This window comes from Carettochelys insculpta, chromosome 1, assembly GCF_033958435.1.
Source record: "Carettochelys insculpta isolate YL-2023 chromosome 1, ASM3395843v1, whole genome shotgun sequence".
In the NCBI taxonomy this organism is placed as follows: Eukaryota; Metazoa; Chordata; order Testudines; family Carettochelyidae; genus Carettochelys; species Carettochelys insculpta.
Genome location: NC_134137.1, coordinates 143,621,931 through 143,643,091, shown reverse-complemented (window position 1 = coordinate 143,643,091; position 21,161 = coordinate 143,621,931).

Genomic DNA, 21,161 nt, shown 5'->3' with positions numbered 1-21,161 from the left:
CAGACCATTCACACAGTAAAAAGATATTGTGCTCTAATTTTGGAATTTACATTGAAGGACTGCATGACTAATGTGCAGCATTTTATTTTACTCCTGAAGATATTCTATTGGAATTGTTCCTTCTGTTTAGTCAAGGCATGTGGAGTTACTTTTCTGTGTATTATTCAACTATAATGAGTTTTCAACTTTCCAACCCCTCAGAGTTGCATATTGTACCATAAATAACAGTGTCAGTATGATGATGTTTGGAAAATGTAGTTATAGTATTTGTGTATTTTTTAAAAAAAAGAAACTAAAGGAATTTTATTTTATTTGTTGATCTATACACTCATGAGCAAGCTATACCCTACACATGTGATAGACTTGTAAGTTTGTATCCCTCACTTCTTTAGAGTCTGATCCACATACTGGATAATAGCTCCCTACTGCTGCCAGCTTATGTGGGACAGATCTATGGTTTGAATCATTATATAGACATGAAGCGGCCTGTATATAGTGGAATCAATGTAATATGATTGGATGGTAAGGGTGCAGGATCTGAGGACTCTATGTAAGGGATCTGAATTCTTTGGCTGTGTTTACACTAGCTCCCAACTTCTAAGAGAGCATGGTAAGTAGGGTGTCAGGAGATTACTAATGAAGAGCTGCAGTGCATATGCAGCACTTCATTAAGCTCATTCTCCTCTGCATAAATTTTGAGGCATAAAGGGACTTCAGAGTAGCCTGGGCACTTCGAAGTACCAGCAGGTTAGCCACAGCTACACACAAGCCAGCACTTTGAAGTTTGCAGCTTTGAAGTTGCCATGGGGGGAGAATGAGCTTAGTGAAGTGCTGCATATGCATGGCAGCACTGCATTAGTAATCTCCTGACACTCTGCTTACCATGTGCCCTTCGAAGTTGGGAGCTAGTGTAGACACAGCCTTTGTGTACTGTGAGACAAAGCACTTGCAGGGCCTCTAGTATTCCAGTGTGCAAGGAATTGGTCATGTGTGCGCGTGGGGGAAAGAGAACATGAAAAGGTTGGAGCCATTGAATGCTTAATAACACAGATCTGCTCGCCTTTGTACAATAAAGAATGAACGGAGGCAACTGGAGTCCAGAATTGTAGTCCAGGGGAGCAGTTTTGTCATAGCCACTTTTTTCTGACAGCACAATGAAATCTCCTCATCCTCTTTCAGACTCTAAGCAGGTCCTTGGATTTTGACACAGTTTTCCATGCAGCAAACCAAGTTAGAGTTTGGTCAGTTGTCTTGCGTGGTATTGTTGAATATGCATCTGCCAACTTGCAGATTGAAGGGTGATGCTGCAGATCATTCTTTGACACAAATACCACAGAGCAGCATCTGAGATACATATAGCTTCTCCCTAGACCCACAGAACAAAACTGCTTAAAAAGTGCCTACCTTTAAAGGATGCAAATAAAACTATTTGCATGCTCTGCAAACCTAGCTTATCCAAGGGAGGATAGGGAAGTAATTTTGAAGAAATTCTTCTGTGATGCAGTCTTTTATGAAAGGAACTCAACCATTAAATTACAGGCAAAGGGTATTGTAATGGTGACTGGAGCCCTTGTAGAAGAAAGGCCAAATGACAGAAGGACTAGGTGACGGATATAATTTCCCACAGCCTTATATTCCAGAATCTCTTATGCAATCACAAATAGCTTAGAAGATACAAGGTGTTGTCAAAGAGAAGAACATTCATTGTCTGAAAGAGGAAATAGCACAAATGTAGACGCAAGAAAGAGGGAATTTTTCAGGACTGTGCCAGTGGTGACTTGTTCATGCACCAGATTCCAAAATAACATTTGTCACTCATAGACCTCAAAGCACTTCATAAAATGGTTGAGAGTCACCCTTCTTTTTGTAGATGAGCAAACTGAGGCACAGAGATATGAACTTCCCCAAAGCTGCATGCCAATCTGGGGGAGGGGCCTGGAGCATTTCCCAACATCCTGGCCAATGGCCTTTCCTCTGGGTGCATGGCCTCTGTTAGGAGACAGGAAAGTCTGCTAAATGGCAAATTAACACGCTCAGCAAGTAAAACACAAAGACATGAGGGTACTGATACAAAGGTACTAAAATTGGTAGGGTTCCACCATGCAGGGGAGAGTGCAAGGTGTTTTGATCCTGCACTGGGGTTCAGCTTCTCCTCTACTCTGTTGCTTTACTTGGCATGGGCTCCAGGCACATAATACTATAGAGGAGAGCTTAGGGGCTGAGTGTAGGGGAGGGTGAAGTTGGGGGAAATGTGCATTGATTCTATTAGCCAAATTTGCTTGCATGGTGAAAAGGGACACAGAGAGGTTTCTACAGCTCCAGGACTAGCTCTGCAGCCTGTGTTCCTTCTCTTATCTCCACTAGGGAAGTCTTTGCATTAAGCTCCAATAAACCCATTTAGCACAGAGAAGAGGATTACAAACATGGTGAACTGGAGAAATCAGAATGTGGAGGTTTTCTTTCCTTACAACTGAACATTAGAAAGCTCATTGCTTTCTTAAGGAGATGGTCTACTTTTCAGAGATTCAGGAGTTCACTGGGCTGGCATTTGGAGCTAGTATACCACAGTACTGAGCATGTGCATCTCAGAGCCCTAGCTCTGCAGCAGCATTCAGGGTTATGAGCTCAGTCCTTGAGGAGGCCACTTAGGGATTGAGGCAAATAGACATCGGGGTGGTGCTTGGTCCTGCCAAGAGGGCAAGGGACTGCACTAGATGACCTCCCAAGGTCCTTTCCAGTTCTAGGAGATGTGTGTAACGCACTTGAATACAGCTGTGCAATGGCATGAATTCAGGAGGCTACTCAGAATGCAGATATGGGCGTGTAGCTGAAATTCTACTGGAACAGACTGAATTTACTGGGAAACAAACATGTACATTGCCCCCTTTCTTCTCCCCTCAGTCTCTCCTCACTGAATCTTATCTCATCACCACAGCCTTTCACTCATATTGCCCGCTTTCCACCCTGCCTCTCTAGGTCATTAACATATTTGTGACTAATAATTTGATAAGAGAGAGACACGGTGCTTTCCCAGTACTGTTCCGCCACAGCAACAGTGTCTAAAGTTGCTTTGCTGCATAGTGTCCCAAATTAGCAATGTCATTCCAGTTCAAATGCTGATAGCTTGGCACAAAGGCACTGGGCTACCTTTCAGTCAAGCCTACCCTATATACTGTGCTAGTCAGGGCTAGTTGGGGCCTTGGCTCTCCACTTGGGTTGGTGCACCGGAGAGCTGAAACACAGGCTGCAGATGAAACAGGATCTTTATGTATCATATGTATACTCAACTCCCCTTACCCAGGTACCCAGTACATTGCCCCTTTCCTCCTCCCCTCAGTCTCTCCTCTCTGAATTTTATCTCATCACCACAGCCTTTCCCTCATCTTGCTCGCTACCCACCCCGCCTCTCTAGATCATTAAGGTCTTTGTGCTGAGCAAAAGTGGCAACCCAAGGGCAAACCAAACGTTGCTTTTTGAAACTCGCCTTAGGTAGGAAGCTAAGGATTGACCATACTCAGTTAATATTGTTTCCTTAAACATGATTTGCCCTAAGTACAAGGTTCTATTTAAATCATGGAGTATAGTGGAGTGCTGCACAGCTCCTTTACCCCAGTTTCTCGTGGGTTTTCTGCAACTCCATCCTGACTTCAGTGGCTTCTTGACAAGATACGTGAGGTAATATCTGCTACTGGACCAATTCTCTTGGGGAGAGTGACAAGCTTTGAGGCTTACACAGAGCACTTCTTTAGGGCTATGTTTACACTAGAAGCATCTGTCCAGAAGGAAATCTCAACAGAACCTCTGTCAACAGATTGCATCTATGCACAACCCTCTGGTGACAGAAAGTGGAATAGCAGCTCTGCAAAGAGAGCTGCCTGGCAACCGCAAGCCCTCTCCATTGACAGAATTGTCTACACTGTACTTCTGTCAACAGATTATCATGCCTCAAAATTTTTGAGGAATAATACTGTCAAGGCAAATGTGGAGTTCTGTTGAGAATCTGTGGACAGAATGCTTTAAGTGTGTAGACACCCCTGAATTATGTCGACAGAAGCAAAACTCTCTAATGTAGACCCACCCCAGATCTGGGGAATGTCCTGACCAAGTCACATTTTAGTTCCACCCCTTTCTGAGGTAGCACTGGCACCAGGCCTTACCTGAGTGCCTGTAAATAAAATGCTATTCTAATCCCACTCTAGATATGGCCAGTGAATATAACTAGCAGCAGGTTACTGAAACAGCAGGCACATCTTTTCAGTTCAGTCAAATTTTCCATGCAGAGATAACAAAGATTTGCAAAATATCAGGAGAATAACTCTTTGTGTATTTAAAGAACACTTCGAAAAAGTGGCCTACATTTGAGTTGTTGTGAAGACGGACATGGTTGAAGGGACTGTGATTCTTTAGGTAGAGAAACCAAAGTAAAAGTTAATTTTGGGAAACTTCTCTCTTTTAAACATTTCCTTTGTCAAGCTAATAACTATTTGACTCCCTCTCTCCTTACAAAAGAATGGTATAGAAAATTCAAAGGGCACATGAAAAATCAGTATAAATCCCTGGTATTTTAAATTTGGAGGAGATTGAATTACATCATTAATATGAAATTTAGAGACCTGGAGTTTTCTTTAAATGCAAATCTGATCACAGCCTTAACTATGAACAATCCACATAATAAACAACTTCCCTTCTGTGATTCATAAAAGATCGTGCCTGCGCCCAAGGACTACAACCTGAATTTGTCAGTTGTATGCATGGAGCTTGCAGAAGCTGAAGCACGGCCTGCTTCTCCTCAGTTAGAATGTATTTTAAATATCACACACATCGAGTCTGAAATAAAAAAGGAGCCTTTTATATGATGGCAATAGAGAAAATGCCTCTCTATACCAAAGCAAGAGAATAAAAACAATGGCTGTTGATTACACATATAGCAAAAGAAGTAATTCAGAAATACTGCACTGCTTTTAATTTTTGCAGAAATTAAATTTAATCAGGGCAATTCTTGTGTACACTATAGCTGGAGGCTTCCCGTGGCATACTGAATTTTCCCTTCCCAATTGTTTTTATATTCCTCCCCAGCTTGGCTACCCCAGAACGCAGGGAGGTAAAATACAGCCTGTGGGCTGAATCCAGCCCAGCAAAGACTTGTATCCAACCCACCATGGCCCAGCAGGACCCTTGACCAGGCTCCCTGACTGCTGAGGCCACACACGCTGCTCAAAACAGCTGGCTGCTGGGGTCAGCATGTGTGTCTCTCTATACAACACATGCCCCTTGTGGAGTGGGGTGTGTCCCCTCTCATGCACTGCTCTTGCAGCTCTCATTGGCTGGCTTCTGGACAACAGGAGGCTGTGAGGATGGTGCTCAGGGGGCAAGAGCAGGGCATGGAGGTCCCCTTTCCCCCAAGGGGCATGCACCATGCAGATACACACACTAGCCTCAGCAGCCAGCCTCTTCGTGCAGAGTGTGTGGCTGCAGCAGCCAAAGCCTGCCTACAGTAATTGTCTCCTTGCCTGAGCCTGCATCTGGCACCTCCTTCCACATACAACTCCTTGACCCAGGTCACAACCTTCTCTTGAACCCAGACTCCCTCTCTGACTTTGCACCCAAATCCCCTAACCAAAGTTTGTGCTCCCTCCTGTGCCTTAACTTTGTCCCAGACCTTGCATCCCCTCTATTAATATCATAGGAAAGTGCACCCTGGCCACTTTCCTACTTATTAGAGTGTCTCCACCATTGAAAATTATTGCCCAGCCTTGCCATAGAGCTATTTAGATGAGAAACAGAGTTCAAGAGTGTTTGAAACACAAAGGCCACATCTACGCTGGACAGTTTTGTTGACCAAACAAGGGTAGATACTATCATGTGCCCAGAATGTAGGGAACTGACTTCTGGAGAGTTTAAATGGCCAAAGCACTGAACAGTTAGAGATTTCATTTTGATAACAGTTTTGCTGACAAAGTCACTTAATGGACGCCAAGGTACTCTAGGATTGGAAGCAAAGCTATGTCAGCCAAAGTATTTTTCACCTGCTGCAATCATTTAAACACTATGTGCACTATTTATATGATCCACTATAATGTGAAAAAAAATCAATATTATACAATCTTATTTGAAAAAAAAAGATTATTGGCCCATTTTCACCTATCTTATTCTAGTAATAATGGAAACATTTTTGGATAGGTTCTTTAGGGCTATCAGAGTGGACTTACATACTTGTTATTTCCAACTTGACACTATGTACAGCAATCACCAGTAAAGGAAAAATGAATTCTTGATTGTAAAGGCTCTGTCCCCTCTCTCTGAGTTACTCAGGTGTTTGACTGGGACAGTACTTTAGAATAAGGGGGACTGGAGAAGGGGAGGGTGTAATGTGCCAATTGTTTTAAAATTAATGTTCTATAAAGGCAGAACAGGTGTCAGGTTCTGCCTTGGGCCCCAGAGAGTCTAAGTAGTGTGGTCCCACCCTGCCAATATTACCTACCCTGAGGCTGGATTTCTGCATGAAGTGAAAGCCCAAGCCTTGCTGTGCAGAAGTCCCTGTATCAAGGGGTCCTGGACAAGTGGCCTGCTTACAGCCCCCTAACACTGGCCCTGCCTAAAGGCCATGTAGCTGATAGTCTAGAACAGGGGTCTCCAACCCAGGACCTGTGGTCAAAATCTGGCCCATGTAGTCTTTTTATCTGGTCCGCACCACTGGCAGTGTTGCTATTTTTCCAGTGAGGCTCACACAGCCCCAGCTCTGGCTGGTGTGGTTCCTGCTGGCTCAGCTTGCATAGGGTGTGGCTCTGGGCAGCTCAGCTCCTGCTGGCATGGCTCACATGGGCTCTGGCTTGGGCCCTGGCTTGCGTGGCTCCTGTTTCACCCAGGGTGGAAGTGGTTCTGGTAAATCACCACATTCAGTTTGTGCTGAGGGTGCCTGGCTCTGGAGAATGCGAGGCAGGGGGTTGGTTTAAAGTGGAGGGATTGGGGGTGCCTGGCTCTGGGGAATAGGAGCTGGGGTACTGGGGGTACTTGTTTTTGAAAAAGGGTTACTTTACAAAAAAAGGTCAAGAAACACAGGAGGAGAACTCTGGCAGGAGGGATCTGGCCATTAAACCAATTAAACTGAGTCTTATTCTTTCAGTGTGGCAGGGAGCTGCCCCTGCCACAATGTCCAGGGGGCGGTTTGGGGCTGCAGGAGGTTGGGGAGGTGTTGGTGGTAGTTTGGGGCTATTTATGTTCAGCTCCCGGAACATATAAAAATTGCCGTGTGGCCCCCTCATGAACAAAGGTTGGACACCCCTGCTCTAGAAGGTTTCAGAAAAATGCTATCACATTACAGCTTTGGATCAATATACACTGCTGCCCACTTAAGAATTCCTCCTCCCTATCTCTGTTATATAAATGCAATATTATTTGGTGTAATGCACGATGAAAGAAGATTATTGAGCGGATAATGCTACAAGGTGAAAGGAAGCATTCTCTAGTTCCATAGTGAGGTCTTATTTTCATTCTTTACTGTAATCAAAATCTCTGTTTCATTCTCCTGTCAGTTACAAGAAATCTTATGCAAATATATTCCATTTGTGCCATCAACTTTGGGTTCTGTGTTTGATCAGGAACAGATTGCTACTTTCACTTTGTTATGTTAGTGCTGTCTCAAAAGCTATTTGTGTAGGAAACTCCAGGGATAAAGAAAGACTTTTGTACATAACAGGACAAAAATTAAATGTTCCAATTTCTGTACTTTTGATCAGGTCATCATTCGCAGATCACAGTAGCCACAGAAGCAAGATTCATCGACCAAAAGGCCAGAAGAGACCATTAGATAAGAACATAATGCCCATGCTGGGTCATACCAAAGGTCTGTCTAGCTTAGTATCTTTCTTTCCAAAGCGACCAATACCAGGTGCTTCAGAGGGAATAAACAGAACAGGTAAAGTGAGCCATCCCCTGGCACCCATTCCTAGCTTCTGGTCCCCTATGTATCACAGGCAGTTACTTTTCACCGAGTTATCACTGGATTGAGCCCATGACTAGCATATCTTCTAGAAAGCCATCAGGTCTTGATTTGGCCTTAAGGCATCAAGGCAACACTTGGGCCACTTTGGAGCATCTCAGGAAGAGTGTCCTTCATACAACAGCACCTGGATCAGGTGAGCGCCGAGCTCCCATTTCACACACGTGCACAGTCTTATGCTGTGTGCAATTGAGCCATGCCCTGTATCTAGCTGTATATTTATGTAAAACATCAGCAGCAGGGGGAGGAAGATGAATCACAAAAGTACCCTTACCTTTCAGCAGTTTAGTCTTCATAAGCTAATACGCGGGACCAATTCTACTCTTTGTGACATAGATTTCAGTATGGGAGCTGTACAAAGATCGGTTGGTCCCATCAATATATTCCTAGGAGCTATTGAAGCAGGGGGCTGGACTAGATGACCTCCTGAGGTCCCTTCCAGCCCTAGGATTCTATGATTCTAGTAATAGGTCTTTATTCAGGAAAACATTCCTGTTCAGGAGAGGACTGTAGCATGTGCTTACATGCTTCTTCGAAACGCTCTCTTAGCACGACTCAGACTGCCGCACTGAGACTTATCCCCCTCCACCCCTGCATCACAGGCACACAGAGAGGTGGAGAAGCACTGCCACAGACTATGGTTACACTGACCTGAATTGCCAGCAGCGACGTGCAAATGGGCGATCTCAAAAATGCAAATGGTTGCTCATTTGCATATTTGCTCGCCACCAGAGGCTGCTGCCAGCAGAAAAAAGGCAGTGTAAACCTGGTTTTGCTAGCAAACCCCCACCTTTCTTGGCAGCCTTTTAAGCCTGATTTTTTTCCCAGGACCTAACATAATAAACACTCAAGTCTCTTTGTGGAGCTTAGCCTTTTTCCCTATCAGGCGTGGTGGAACTCATCAATCTTTGTTTTGAAATATAAAGATCATGACTATCTTTTTAATTTTAATTCAGTTTATTTTTATGATTTTTAAAAAATTCTCTCTAAGCTTCACATGGAATTCTGCAGGTTAATTATGCAGGGCTGTAAGCCAGTCACAGTGCTACTCCGCTTCTTACACAGAACACAGGCGACGAATGTGACATGATATCACTGTCTTTCCTGGTATCTTTGTATTGTGAACTTAAATTAACAAAAACCTATAACTGGCTGTTGAGCTCCATGCTTTCTACAGATGCTCCTGTATGACCTTTTACTGCCTCCTTTTTTCTACTGCCTTAGAGAAAGAAATCCTGCAAACTATTTTCTACTGCTTAATTGAAGCTAATATGACTCAGTTGTTTTGGACAGCAGCGTGACTCAAGCAACAGACCTATCTTTCTGCATAGAGCTTTAAGGCCTGACATTCTGTCACAATTGTGCAAAAATAATATTTTTGTTCATTTTAAAATCTATTCCTTTGTGTTTGACTTACTCAAACTGTCATTCATATGTTTTATATTGTTATACTTTTCTACATTCTAAACTAATTAATTCTAGCATTATACATATTTCATCATATTCCCATCTCTGCCGGCCTACTCTTGATCTTTCTTTTTCCACTGAACTGAGCGTTTTTCAGATTTAGCAAACAAATCCAAACAAAATATTTTTTTAAAAAATAATGATGTTTTCATATTTTCCATATTATTTTCTTGCTTTATTGCAATCTACAATTCTATTAGCTTTTGACAAGTACAACACACCAAAAAACCAAACCAAACCAAACCAAACCCACCTTCTTCACTTTTCATAAAGATTTTCTGTAAAAGAGTATTATTTTTTCAGGATTCACCCAATCTTCCAGATTAATAAACGTACTTAAGCAAGATTGATCCTTCTTCTGATCCACTATGCACCTAAGCCTTAACCTCTTCCCACTACTGAGAACTGGCTGTTTACTCCTATGCTTCATCTCATATTACATTTTAATACATCAAAGTTCCTTAACTATTTCTTTTGTGACTGCTTCTAATAAACCTTTTAGAAGTATGAAATATCTTTAGCCACTAGCTGTCTTTTATCCACTATTTGGTTAAGTCTTAACAAGAATCCAAGAATAGTCCATGCAACGGTCTCCAGGCACAAATGACATGATTCAGGCTGGAAGCTGAATACTCAGCTCTTCATTTCCTGGCTGTTCTGAATTTAATTTAAACCTTTAACACTACTTTAGTGTGGCTTTTTTGTATGCAGGCAATTGAGAAAAGAGGACTGATTCAGTATATAATCACAATTCATATCTTTTCTTTTAAAAGAGGTTTTTCCTTAACCCAAAAAGTAGGCTGAAGTAGTTTAAGAAATGAACAATCATCTGCCTCATTGCTTTGCTTGGCCTAGGCAACCTATATTTAGACATTCAGATTTGAAGAAAATGAATGAATGGGTTTGGGGATAGAGGCAGTCAGTAGAGACAGGGAAAGGAACATGACTGGAATCTTCATTCTCTGCAGAAAATTGAGGTCAATAAATGTTGCACAAAAGCTGATGACATTTTCTAAATGGTAATAAGCTAATGAAGGAATCTTACAAATGCAGGTATAACAAAGTTATTGGACAGTAATCCCTATCACCAGTACACATATCTATGATTATGTATATTTTGCCTATATCTTTACTCGACCAGAGTAGAAAGACTTCTTGATATGCATTAACGCATAAGATGTGGCTAGACTGTGATCTCTGCAAAACTGATTATTCTCATGTAAACTATTAGCCAGTTACAAACATAACAACACTATCGGTAGCTAAGATGTATTTGAAAATACAATTGCAATCACAAAGTATAATCACCAAATATATGCAAGTAGTAACAATTACTAGTGCACATCATTTAACCAACGGGTAGTTAATCCAATGCAATAAAATGACATTTCTCCTTTAAGATAGTGTAGAATAATTAGTGGCGGTCATATCAGATCAAGCAGGAAATGATTCTGTGTGTTCTGTGTGACTAGAGCTTCGTAGGAATATATCTTAAGGGACTTTTGTTTTAGTTTGTGTTTTGTTTTAGTTTGGGGCACTAGAACAGTAATATGTTTACACTTGCCCTGAACTTCAAAGGGAGCATGGTAATCAGGCGGATGGGAGATTACTATTGAAGTGCTGTGATGATTATGCAGCACTTCATTAGGCAAATTCTGCCCCGCGGCAACTTTGAAGTGTCAGACATCGAAGTGCCGGCATGCCGTGTAGCCGCGGGCACTTCCGTAGTGTCCCATCAGCCTGATTACCAGGCCCCCCTTGAAGTTTGGGGCAAGTGTAAACATTGCCTAAGTATTAATATCACAAAACTGAGAACAATACATTGTTCTCACAGGGGAAAATAATTAGAGGCTGGTAACTGGCTTTGTTTACCAACAACTTCTTATAAGCAGATTAATCAAATCCGTGTAATATTGTTTACTAGATGTATCGGGTGTTGCTTGGTTCCTTAACTGAATTATTATTATTGTGATGATGATGATGATGATGATGATGATGTTTTAAATTAAAAGGAAAATGTACATGTTTATTTAAACAGTGACCTCATGGTTTATTTAAGTGGTGGGGCTCAGGGAAGGGAGGAGGAGGTGGCCAAGGCAGGGCAAGAGGCTGGTGGTGGGGAGCAGGAGGGCTGTGAGGGCCAGGGCTGGGACGTGCTGCTAGCCCTAGTTCTGGGAGGGGAAAAGGGGCTGCACTGGCCCCAGCCTTAACTCTGGGAGCTCGGGTGAAGTTCTGTGGGAGCTGGGACTGGGCTGTGGCTCCCTGTACTGTGGGGGGGCAGTTTGGTCTCTGGCTCATAGCTCCCCCTATCCTGGGGAGACTGGGTGATTGTCAAGCCCTGGTTCCTAGCTTGGCTCCAGCTCAGAGGAGGGGAGTGCAAGGGGGCTGTGGTGTCTGGGGCTCAGAATGACCCCAGCCACATCTCCTGGGAGCACAGGGACACCACTGAACCCAGGGTACTCCTGTGGCCCGAACCCTAGCTCAGGGCAGGGTAGGCATGGTTTCTAGGGGGACACTTACTTGTTCAGAGGCAAGCATATTCAGAAGCACCTTCTCCACATGGCCACTCTTCTCTAGCAGCAGCTGTCTCCAGTGATCACTCAGCAAAACCACTGCTTCTTGCACTTATTAGCCTGAGTGGTGAGTCTGGAGTAAGTTCTCCCTCCTCTTGGTACCCCTCCCTTTTCATGTTCTGGGAAATCCAGGGATTTCACACACTTCCCTCTTTCCAAGCACATCCAGACCCTGACCTTGGTTTAAGTTAGGTTAAGAGGAAACTGCGTGCCAAATTTTGTGGTTGTAGTTTTTCCGGTTTAAGAGGAGTTCTTGAACAAACGTAGCACGGCCAGACAGACACACTCTAGTAGAGATAGATATATCTGATCCAAAGCCCACCAAAGTAATTGGAATAACTACGATTGACTTCAGTGGGCTTTGGGTAAAGGCAGAAATGTTAGTATCTACCAGTCTAAGACTAGCAACTTAATTTTGTAGATTAATACTGGCACCTGGCACCAGTCCCCAGTAATTACCTTGCTGATGAGTGATAGAGGATTTAATGCTATGTCTACACTACACGGTAATGTTGATTTTAAGGCAGTTAGCTTGATTTTACAATGTTACTGTCTTCACTGTGAATGCCATTAGGATGATTTTAGAGAGTACTCAGGTTGATATTATTACACCCACCATATGAGTTGGCATAGCACCAAGTTCGAATTAAACGGTTGGATTAATGTTAGTATGGAAATGGCATTTATTTAAATTGACTTTATTGGCTTCCAGAAGTGACCGATATGTATTCCACAATGCCCCACGGTTGACTGCTATGGCTGCTTCCATCTCTGCTTCTCTCCAGGTGCGCAGGAAGTAGGTAACAGGAAACCCGTGGATTTGAATTCAGCATCAGGAAGCCCAGGAAAATGAAGTGGGCACCTGGACCCATTTTGAATTCATTTCTTTATGATCCATGTGGCAATCACATCTAGCCATGAAAAAATAGCCCCGGCACTGGGTGGTGTCTTCTTCCCTGAACAGGTTGCAGAAGGAGAGGCCAAGATTTTTTTCAGTGCTGGTGCCAGCCCCTGCCCCACCACACCACACGGTGGCTAGGCTATGGGGGTTATGCTTGTATGAGAGGCCAAGAAACTTCTTTTCTGTGGTTCACATTTGTTCAGGGTCTGTCCCACTTCCCCACAGGTGCCATGCAGTCGGGGGTCTATTCCCTGCCCAACCACATTATGTAGCTAGCCCCTGACCCAATAAAAGCACATGCCTGTGGTGCAGTGCAGGCCATGAGGCCAGACAGCCCCTGTGTCAGTGAAGGCTCCAAAGGCAGGAGAATTTTCGGGGGCTGGCTGTTGCTGAGGGAAGGTGTGGAGACCGTATGGCCCTTCATAGGCAACATAAGCCAGGGAGCTTGATCTTTGCTATATTTTCTGTGGGGCAGCATGCACTGGGGGCTGGCAGAAAGCCCTTGAAGGGACCATCTCAACTGGCCCTTCATCCACTTCCCCTGGCTCTCAACACATGTTGGTGGGGGACAGCCCCTACAGTCATTGATATAGAGGGCTGGCCTCCCCACCAGAGAAAGCTCCTGAAAGGACTATCTCAAATGTCCCTTCATCTACATCCTCCACCCCCTCAATGTATGTGGGGAGAAGGGGCAGATATCACACACTGTAATCTGTTCCGTGATATTTTCAGAGATGATGTTTCATCTACTTTTTGTAAAATCTTCTATATTTCAGTTATAAAAGCAAGAGATTTCAGTTACTTTGGAGACATGTGGTTTGAAAGGGTCGGGGGGAGTAGTTGAGGGACCAGTTGAGATTGCACAGTCACCTGGGTGATCTCAGGGCAATATGACTGTCCCCTGCCTGGTGCACTAGCTGGCTGATCAGGCAAGTTGTACCTAAAGGAAATAATGTGAAGGTATTATTTCAATGGGAGAAAAGTAGCTGAGCAACCTCTTTATATGGTTCAGCCACCTTCTGAAGCCTGCCTATTTGGTTTTCTTTCAGCTGGGATTGCCTACTTTTCCTTCTTCCCTTCCAAAAAAATGGCTGTTTGCTTTCCACAGGAGGGGAAACAAGGGCAATTCAATTTGGGAAGATGATATCACATACACACAACCACTTGTGGGATATTTTTTTCCCATACTGCAGAAGGGAAAAAAGTCAGAGTGCTATGGGGCTGAGGCAACTGTGGGATAGGTTTCCACAATGCACTGCTACAACACTCGATGTTTGGTGATTTACTGTGTCAGTACTAATGCAACTTTGTGGGAAGGTGGAGATTGTTAAATTTGAACTTATAAAATCCAGCATTACAAAATTGAATTTAATAAAATCAAATTTATCTTGTAGGGTAGATGTAGCCTAAGAGAGCTAATACTCTTGGTAACTGCAAAAATGGCATATAGAAAAATCTTTACACTATTAACATACTCCCTTATACTGTGGAAAAGATAAGACAATTAGCATTAATTTGCCCCTACAGTTTAACTTTAGCTAACATTTGGTTTTCAGACTAGCACACAGGCAGAAAATTGCTCAAATAATAACAAGACCAAATACACAAAAATAGAAATTTCCATATCATTTACAACAAATTTAAAAATACTATTATATCTACAAGCTGCCTGAAATGTGGATTGAACATAAGGATACTCTTCAATGGCTGGTTACGCACCAAGAGCAGTAAGAGTTTTCCCAGTTTTCCTACAACACATTCTGTAAACTCTACACTACAGCGATCCTTTGAAAGAAGCTCTTCTGGATGATCTGTTCCGAAAAAAACCTTCTTTTGAAAAAGCATGTCCGCACGCAGAATAGTGGATTGAAAAAAAAACAATCTGATCTTTTGATCGAGAGTGTCCACATAGCACCTGCTCTTTCAAAAGAATGAGCCAGGGATCGAAAAATTCAGTTGCCATGAGGACTGCTGTTTTGAAAAAAGGGCCCCCAGGACATTTACACATGATTTTTCCTAAAAGAATCTTTTGAAAAAAGGTGGTTTTCCTCATCTGGGAGCGGAAGATGGCCACTGGAAAAAGTGCTGTGCTCTTCCGAGTTAATATCAAAAGAACACATTTTGTACTTAGACACTCCATGGGATTTTTCGAAGAAGCCTCGGCTTTTGTGAAAAAACTCGCTAGCGTAGATGTAGCCTTTGGGATGTAGTCATGAAGGGGACTCAGGTGGAGAAGCGCTAAACAGTGCAATGCCTAACTTTTCCTGCCTCTTGCTGGAACTCACAAGTGCCCAGGTATCCTATACAATTCATGGGGAGAAATAGATGCTTTAGAATGGAATACACAGAAGCCAGCGGGCTGGAGATATTTGGTTTGGGCAGTTTCACTAGGGAAATACCAAAAAGAGGGCTGTGGTCTAAACCTTGTCTCTGAAAGGGAGTTAGGTATCTCCTTCCACTTGGGTTTCACAGCTGAGTGAGTGCCTAAGACAGGTCAGCCTTTAATCAAGGAAAAATAGATGGGGAAGATGGTGGTGGCCCCTTTTAACTTTTAGCCCAGTAGTTAGCGCACCTACAAATACATGACCAGATTTGCCAACTTTATAGGGACCGTCTGGATATTTGGGGCTTGTCTTATATACATTCCTATTACTTCCTACACTCCCACCCTGACTTTTCACACTTGCTCTCTGGTTACCCAACCCACCTAGCATCAGATAGACTGGAGTCTGGACTAGAACCCTAATTGTTACAGACCAACGCTGAACATGAGAATTTGCTGGACTACAAGAGGTCCATATTGTCTAGCAGCATTATCAATATATCCACTGCTTACTGGACTATTAGAAGACATTTGAAGGGCAATTAGAGCTAAGTAACAGCACAGAACACTGAGAGCCAGGACTGGTGGCTGTAGTAGGCATCCTTCGATCCCGAGGGATCATGGGTTTGTGCCACAGTTGGACTGATTCGAGCAGTGTCTTCTGAGGCTGTGCAATCCAATCTGGGTGTGGCAGTCCTTTCCGCACTGTGAGCAGCAGTAAGCAGATGTCGCTCTGGTATCACGGGCACGGATCTTCCTGAGGGCTCTCCTGTCTTCCACTTCCTTCACCAAGGTAGTTTCATACATAGCAAGAGCTTCCTTCACTCCCTGTTTCCAGGCATGCCTGTCTGAGGCGAGTGAATGCCAGGTGTTCACACTGATAGAGAGAGCGCTGAGGTCACGCTTGCACATGTCCTTGTAGCGCAATTTAGGTCGCCCTTTCGGCTTCTTTCCAGATGCCAGTTCGCTGAAGAGGAGGTCCTTCGGTATCCGGCCATCCGTCATGCATGAGACATGGCCCAGCCAGCGCATACGCCTCTGTTTGAGAGGGGTGAATATGGAGGCGGTGCCTGCCCTCTCAAGCACTGTGCTATTGGGGACCTTGTCCTGCCATGAGATACCGAGTACGCTCCTAAGGCAGCGCATGAATGTGTTGAGCCGCTGCTCTTGTTTTGAGGGCAAAGTCCATGTTTCGCTGGCGTACAGCAGTGTGCTCAAAACACAGGCTGTGTAGACCTGCACCTTGGTGTGTACAGTGAGCTTATTGTTAGCCCATACTCTCTTCGTCAGCCTGGAGAACGCTGTGGTGGCTTTTCCAATGCGCTTTTTGATCTCACTATCAAGTGACAAGTTGTCCAAGATCGTCGAGCCGAGGTACACGAACTCATGGATGACTTCCAGTTTGTAGTCTAGCACATTGATAGATGGCTTGTTAGCCACGTTTTGGCTCATCACCTGGGTCTTCTTTAAGCTGATTGTGAACCAAATTCCATACATGCATCCGCAAAGCGAGTTATGAGTGACTGCAGTTCCCGCTGAGTATGATCAGCAATAGCTGCATCATCAGCAAAAAGGAACTCCCTTAGACGCTTCGTAAACACCCTGGTCTTCACTCTAAGCCTCGACAGTTTGAAGAGGTTGCCGTCCGTTCTCGTGCGGAGAGAGATGCCCTCTGTAGCAGTTCTGAAGGCATATTTGAGCAAAACTGCAAAGAAGATGCCGAACAGTGTTGGAGCCAACACACACCCCTGCTTCACTCCGCTGAGAATCTCAAAGGGTTCGGATGTGGATCTGTCATATACGATGGTCCCCTTCATGCATTCATGGAAGGCCCTAAGAATGCTGAGCAGAGATGGGAGACAGCCGATCTTAGCCAGAATCGCGAACAGACCTTTTCTGCTGACGAGGTCAAATGCCTTGGTCAGGTCGATGAAGGCAATATACAGAGGTTTGTTCTGCTCCCTGAACTTTTCTTGTAGTTGCCTAACAGAGAAAACCATGTCTATGGTGGACCGCTCAGCTCTGAACCCACAGTGAGACTCAGGGTAGACTCTCTCCACAGGAACATTGAGCCTCTTCAGAACAACATGTGAAAATACCTTCCCCATGGTACTGAGAAGGGAGATGCCGCAATAGTTGTTACAATCGCTTTTGTCACCCTTGTTCTTGTAGACAGTAATGATGTTAGCATCCCTTATATCTTGCGGTACGCTGCCTTCTCTCCAGCATTGGCAAAGTGTGCCATGCAGCTCTGAAACTAGGGTACCATTAGCGCATTTGAGGATTTCTGAGGGAATACCATCTTTCCCTGGGGCTTTTCCAGAAGAGAGTGCTTTTAGCGCATCGCTGAGTTCCTCCAAGGTGGGCGCAGCATCGAGTTCAGTCATGGTGGGCAGAGGCTCGATGGCATTCAGGTTTCTCTCTGTAACTACGGTCTCTCTGGCATACAACTGTGAGTAGTGTTCCACCCAGCGTTCCATCTGCTTGGTTCTGTCCTTCAAGACCTCTCCTGTGGCCGACTTAAGTGGGGCAGTCTTTCTTTGTGGTGGACCAATGGCCTGCTTGATCCCATCGTAGATTCCTCGCATGTTACCAGTGTCTGCAGCCTGCTGAATCTTGGAGCAGAGTTGGAGCCAGTAATCGTTGGCACACCGCCAAGCAACCTGCTGCACTTGACTCCGAGCAGACCAGAGCGCCTGAAGGTTCACCTCACTGGGAGAGGACCTGCATGCAGCCAGTGCCTGTGTCTTCTTCTCAATCAGGGGCGTCAGTACTTCAGTGTGGGCTTCAAACCCATCAGCAGACTTGACTGTCTTCTTCCCAAAGGTAGATATCGCAGTATTATAGATAGCGTCCCATAGTTGTTCCCATCTCTTGCTGATATCAGTGTCGTCTGGGCGGGGAAAGGCCTCTTCAAGTGCTTGGACAAACTCACATACTTTTGAAGGGTCATGAGTCTTGCCAGTGTCAATGCGCGGCCTCCCTTCCTTTTTGGAGTGAAAGAATCTTCGTGGCTGGATGTGCACCTTACTACACACAAGCAAATGGTCAGTGTCACAGTCTGCGCTGTGGTAGCTACGTGTCACCCTGACATTACTTAAATGGCTGTGTTTGGTGAGGATGAGGTCAAGCTGGTGCCAATGTTTCTATCTTGGGTGTCGCCACAAAACTTTGTGCTGGGGTTTGACGTTGAAGAAGGTATTGGTTATGCAGAGGTCATGTTAGGAGCAGAGTTCAAAGAGGCGCTGTCCATTTTCATTCATCTTCCTTGTTCCAAACTGTCCCAGACAGGACGGCCAGCTGTGGTGGTCGCGGCCAGCTGTGGTGGTCGCTGCCAACTCTGGCATTGAAGTCGCCAAGGATGAATAGCGGCTCATGGGAAGGTACCTCACTGATGGCAATGCTAAGTTCATCACAGAACTTGTCCTTAAGTTCCTGGGCAGAAGTTAAAGTAGGCACATAGACGCTGAAGATGTTGACCATGCCCACTGGTGTTTGAAGCTGGATTTTGAGCATTCTCTCAGTTCTCACATTTGATGGTATGACTGAGCCAACTAGGCTGTTTCTGATTGCAAAGCCAACACCGTGTTCCCTAGTCTCTTCTGGAGGCTTCCTATGCCAGAAAAAGGAAAAGTCTTTCTCCCTGAGACATCCGGAGAATGATAGCCTTGTTTCCTGGAAGACCATGATGTCCATCCGCAGTCTTATCAGCTTGTTGTTAATGATTGTTGTCTTCCGGGGGTTACTAATGCTCTGTAGGTTTTCTGTAAGGCCTGGAGTCATGGTCCTTACATTCCATGTGCCCAGCATGAAGGTGGGATTATTTTGTTGCTTGTTTGTTTTGCCTGGTGTAAGGTTAACGATCCACCTGTTGGTGATTCGCTAAGCCCCACACACCCAGTGGAGCAAGTGGACCGTGGTGAGGCAGCACCTACTTGGCTGGGGGCTGCCCAGCTTGAGGCGGGCAGTAGCTACCCAATGAGATCCGAAGACTTCTCCCACTGTCGGAAGCAACCCCTGGCGCCTCACTCTATGCCAAGCGAGTGCAGTGGCTTAATACCGGTAACTGCTACTTCCCGTGTTGTGTCACCACTCAGAAAACGATGCTGGAGTGTCCTCTCCAGGGCGCAGGCCTGGGCAAGTAAGTTTGAAGAACCAGCTGATGCCCAGCAGCAGGTTTCCCCTTTCCATGCCACTGATGTAATCCAAGGGAAAGGCAAAAGCCAGTACAGCTTGGCACCAATGTCCTCGCAGGAGCTGCCAGAGTAAGATTGAGCACAACCTCAAACTGCCTTAGGGACTCCATCTCTGGATTTTTCCTCGGCGTTTATTCCCAAAGCCATTCCCATGACTAGGTATTGCTGCAAGGCAGCGGAGGTTTTAAATCAGAGCTTCCTTCTCCTAGGTGGGCAGCCTTCCCAGGCTGATGAGCCCCATCTGCCCGAATGGGAACCTTGGCCACTCCCATGATAAGTGGTCATGCAGTTAACTAAAATCATGCCAGATTATGGATATTGCCAGATGAGAGAGTGCTGGACTAGAGAGGTTCAACCAATACTGGGCTTCAAAGTCACACTTTCTCTGTCCCAGTGAATTTTCAGTATTTTAAACTTCAAATCCCTTTTCAATATCAGGCAGTCTGGGGATTCAAACCCGCATCTCTTATCTCAGGTGAGTGCTCCATCCATAAAAGTTATAAAGAAGGAAAACAACAGCACCAACACCACTTTCCACTCAAGTATGTTTTGAACATGCCTTCTAGATTAATATGGTATGTAAATGAGGATGTTGGTTTGAAAGGACAGTTTGGTGTGTCCTTAGAAAGACGTACAATTAAGTGATATTACTCCCAAGAAAGCAATTGTTTTCCAGGGAAAGAAGGCCAAACTTGATTTCCATTTCACCTGAGAGGCAACCCCAAGGGATTTGGTATAAGCAGCAAAATCACAGCTGTTTTAACTATCAGCCAACTGCAGCCTAGATTCTACTCTTGGTTAATTCACTGTGAATCTGGAGTGACTCCACTGAAATCAAGACCGTAATAAAATACAATAACTCCAGATTTCCAACAGCATGATGAGATCAGCGTTTAGTTTTGAACAGGCAACTTAATTTCCAATAAAGAGCTAAGGCAATTAGCTGACAAGAGCAGGACAAGCAGCATTTTCCACAGTTCTTAATTCTTAGAATAAAGGAAAGTATGACCTTGAAAATCTGTAATTGTCTTCTGAAGACTGACACAACAATCATGGTTCCAAGTGCAACTGAAGTTAAAATTTAAATGTTCAGAATGGAGAAGTAGAGATTTCTGGGTCAGTATAATAACATAATCTTTTTAAAAAAAGGATAGGTTCATATAGTACCCAATTTATCATATGATATTGCAAATGGTGATGATTCTGTGATTTTTCACAAGGGCATGAACCCACTTTCCTCAGTTTTATGTAGAAAGCCCATAATGTTTCTGGGAGACTGTAGTTTGTTCCACTATGGGGATGATTATCATCACTTTCTTAATCCTCTTTGTTATCTTATCACACAAAGCACTCTAAAGTTTCTGTTACATTTCATAATTTGCGACCGGGTGCTGGCAAACAGGGTGCGTGCTAACAGGAGGGAGTTTGGAGAGGCTCTCCTGGAGGAGGAGGAAGGAGCAAACTAAAGCACCTTGGGGTAAGTGGCTGCTTATATTTGGAGGTTTTGGGCTTGTGTGTTTGTTTGGAGTTTGGAGTTTGTTTGTTTGGAGTGCTGAGCTGAGTGTGTGTTTGTTTGTTTGAAAGGCCGTGTGCTCAGGCAGGCAGGCAGGCAGGCAGTTGGAAGCTGATTAGGTTTGAATTGAAACACCGTGTGCTGATTGGCTGAGCTGTAGGCAGAGGGAGGAGCTATCAGGGAGGCTGA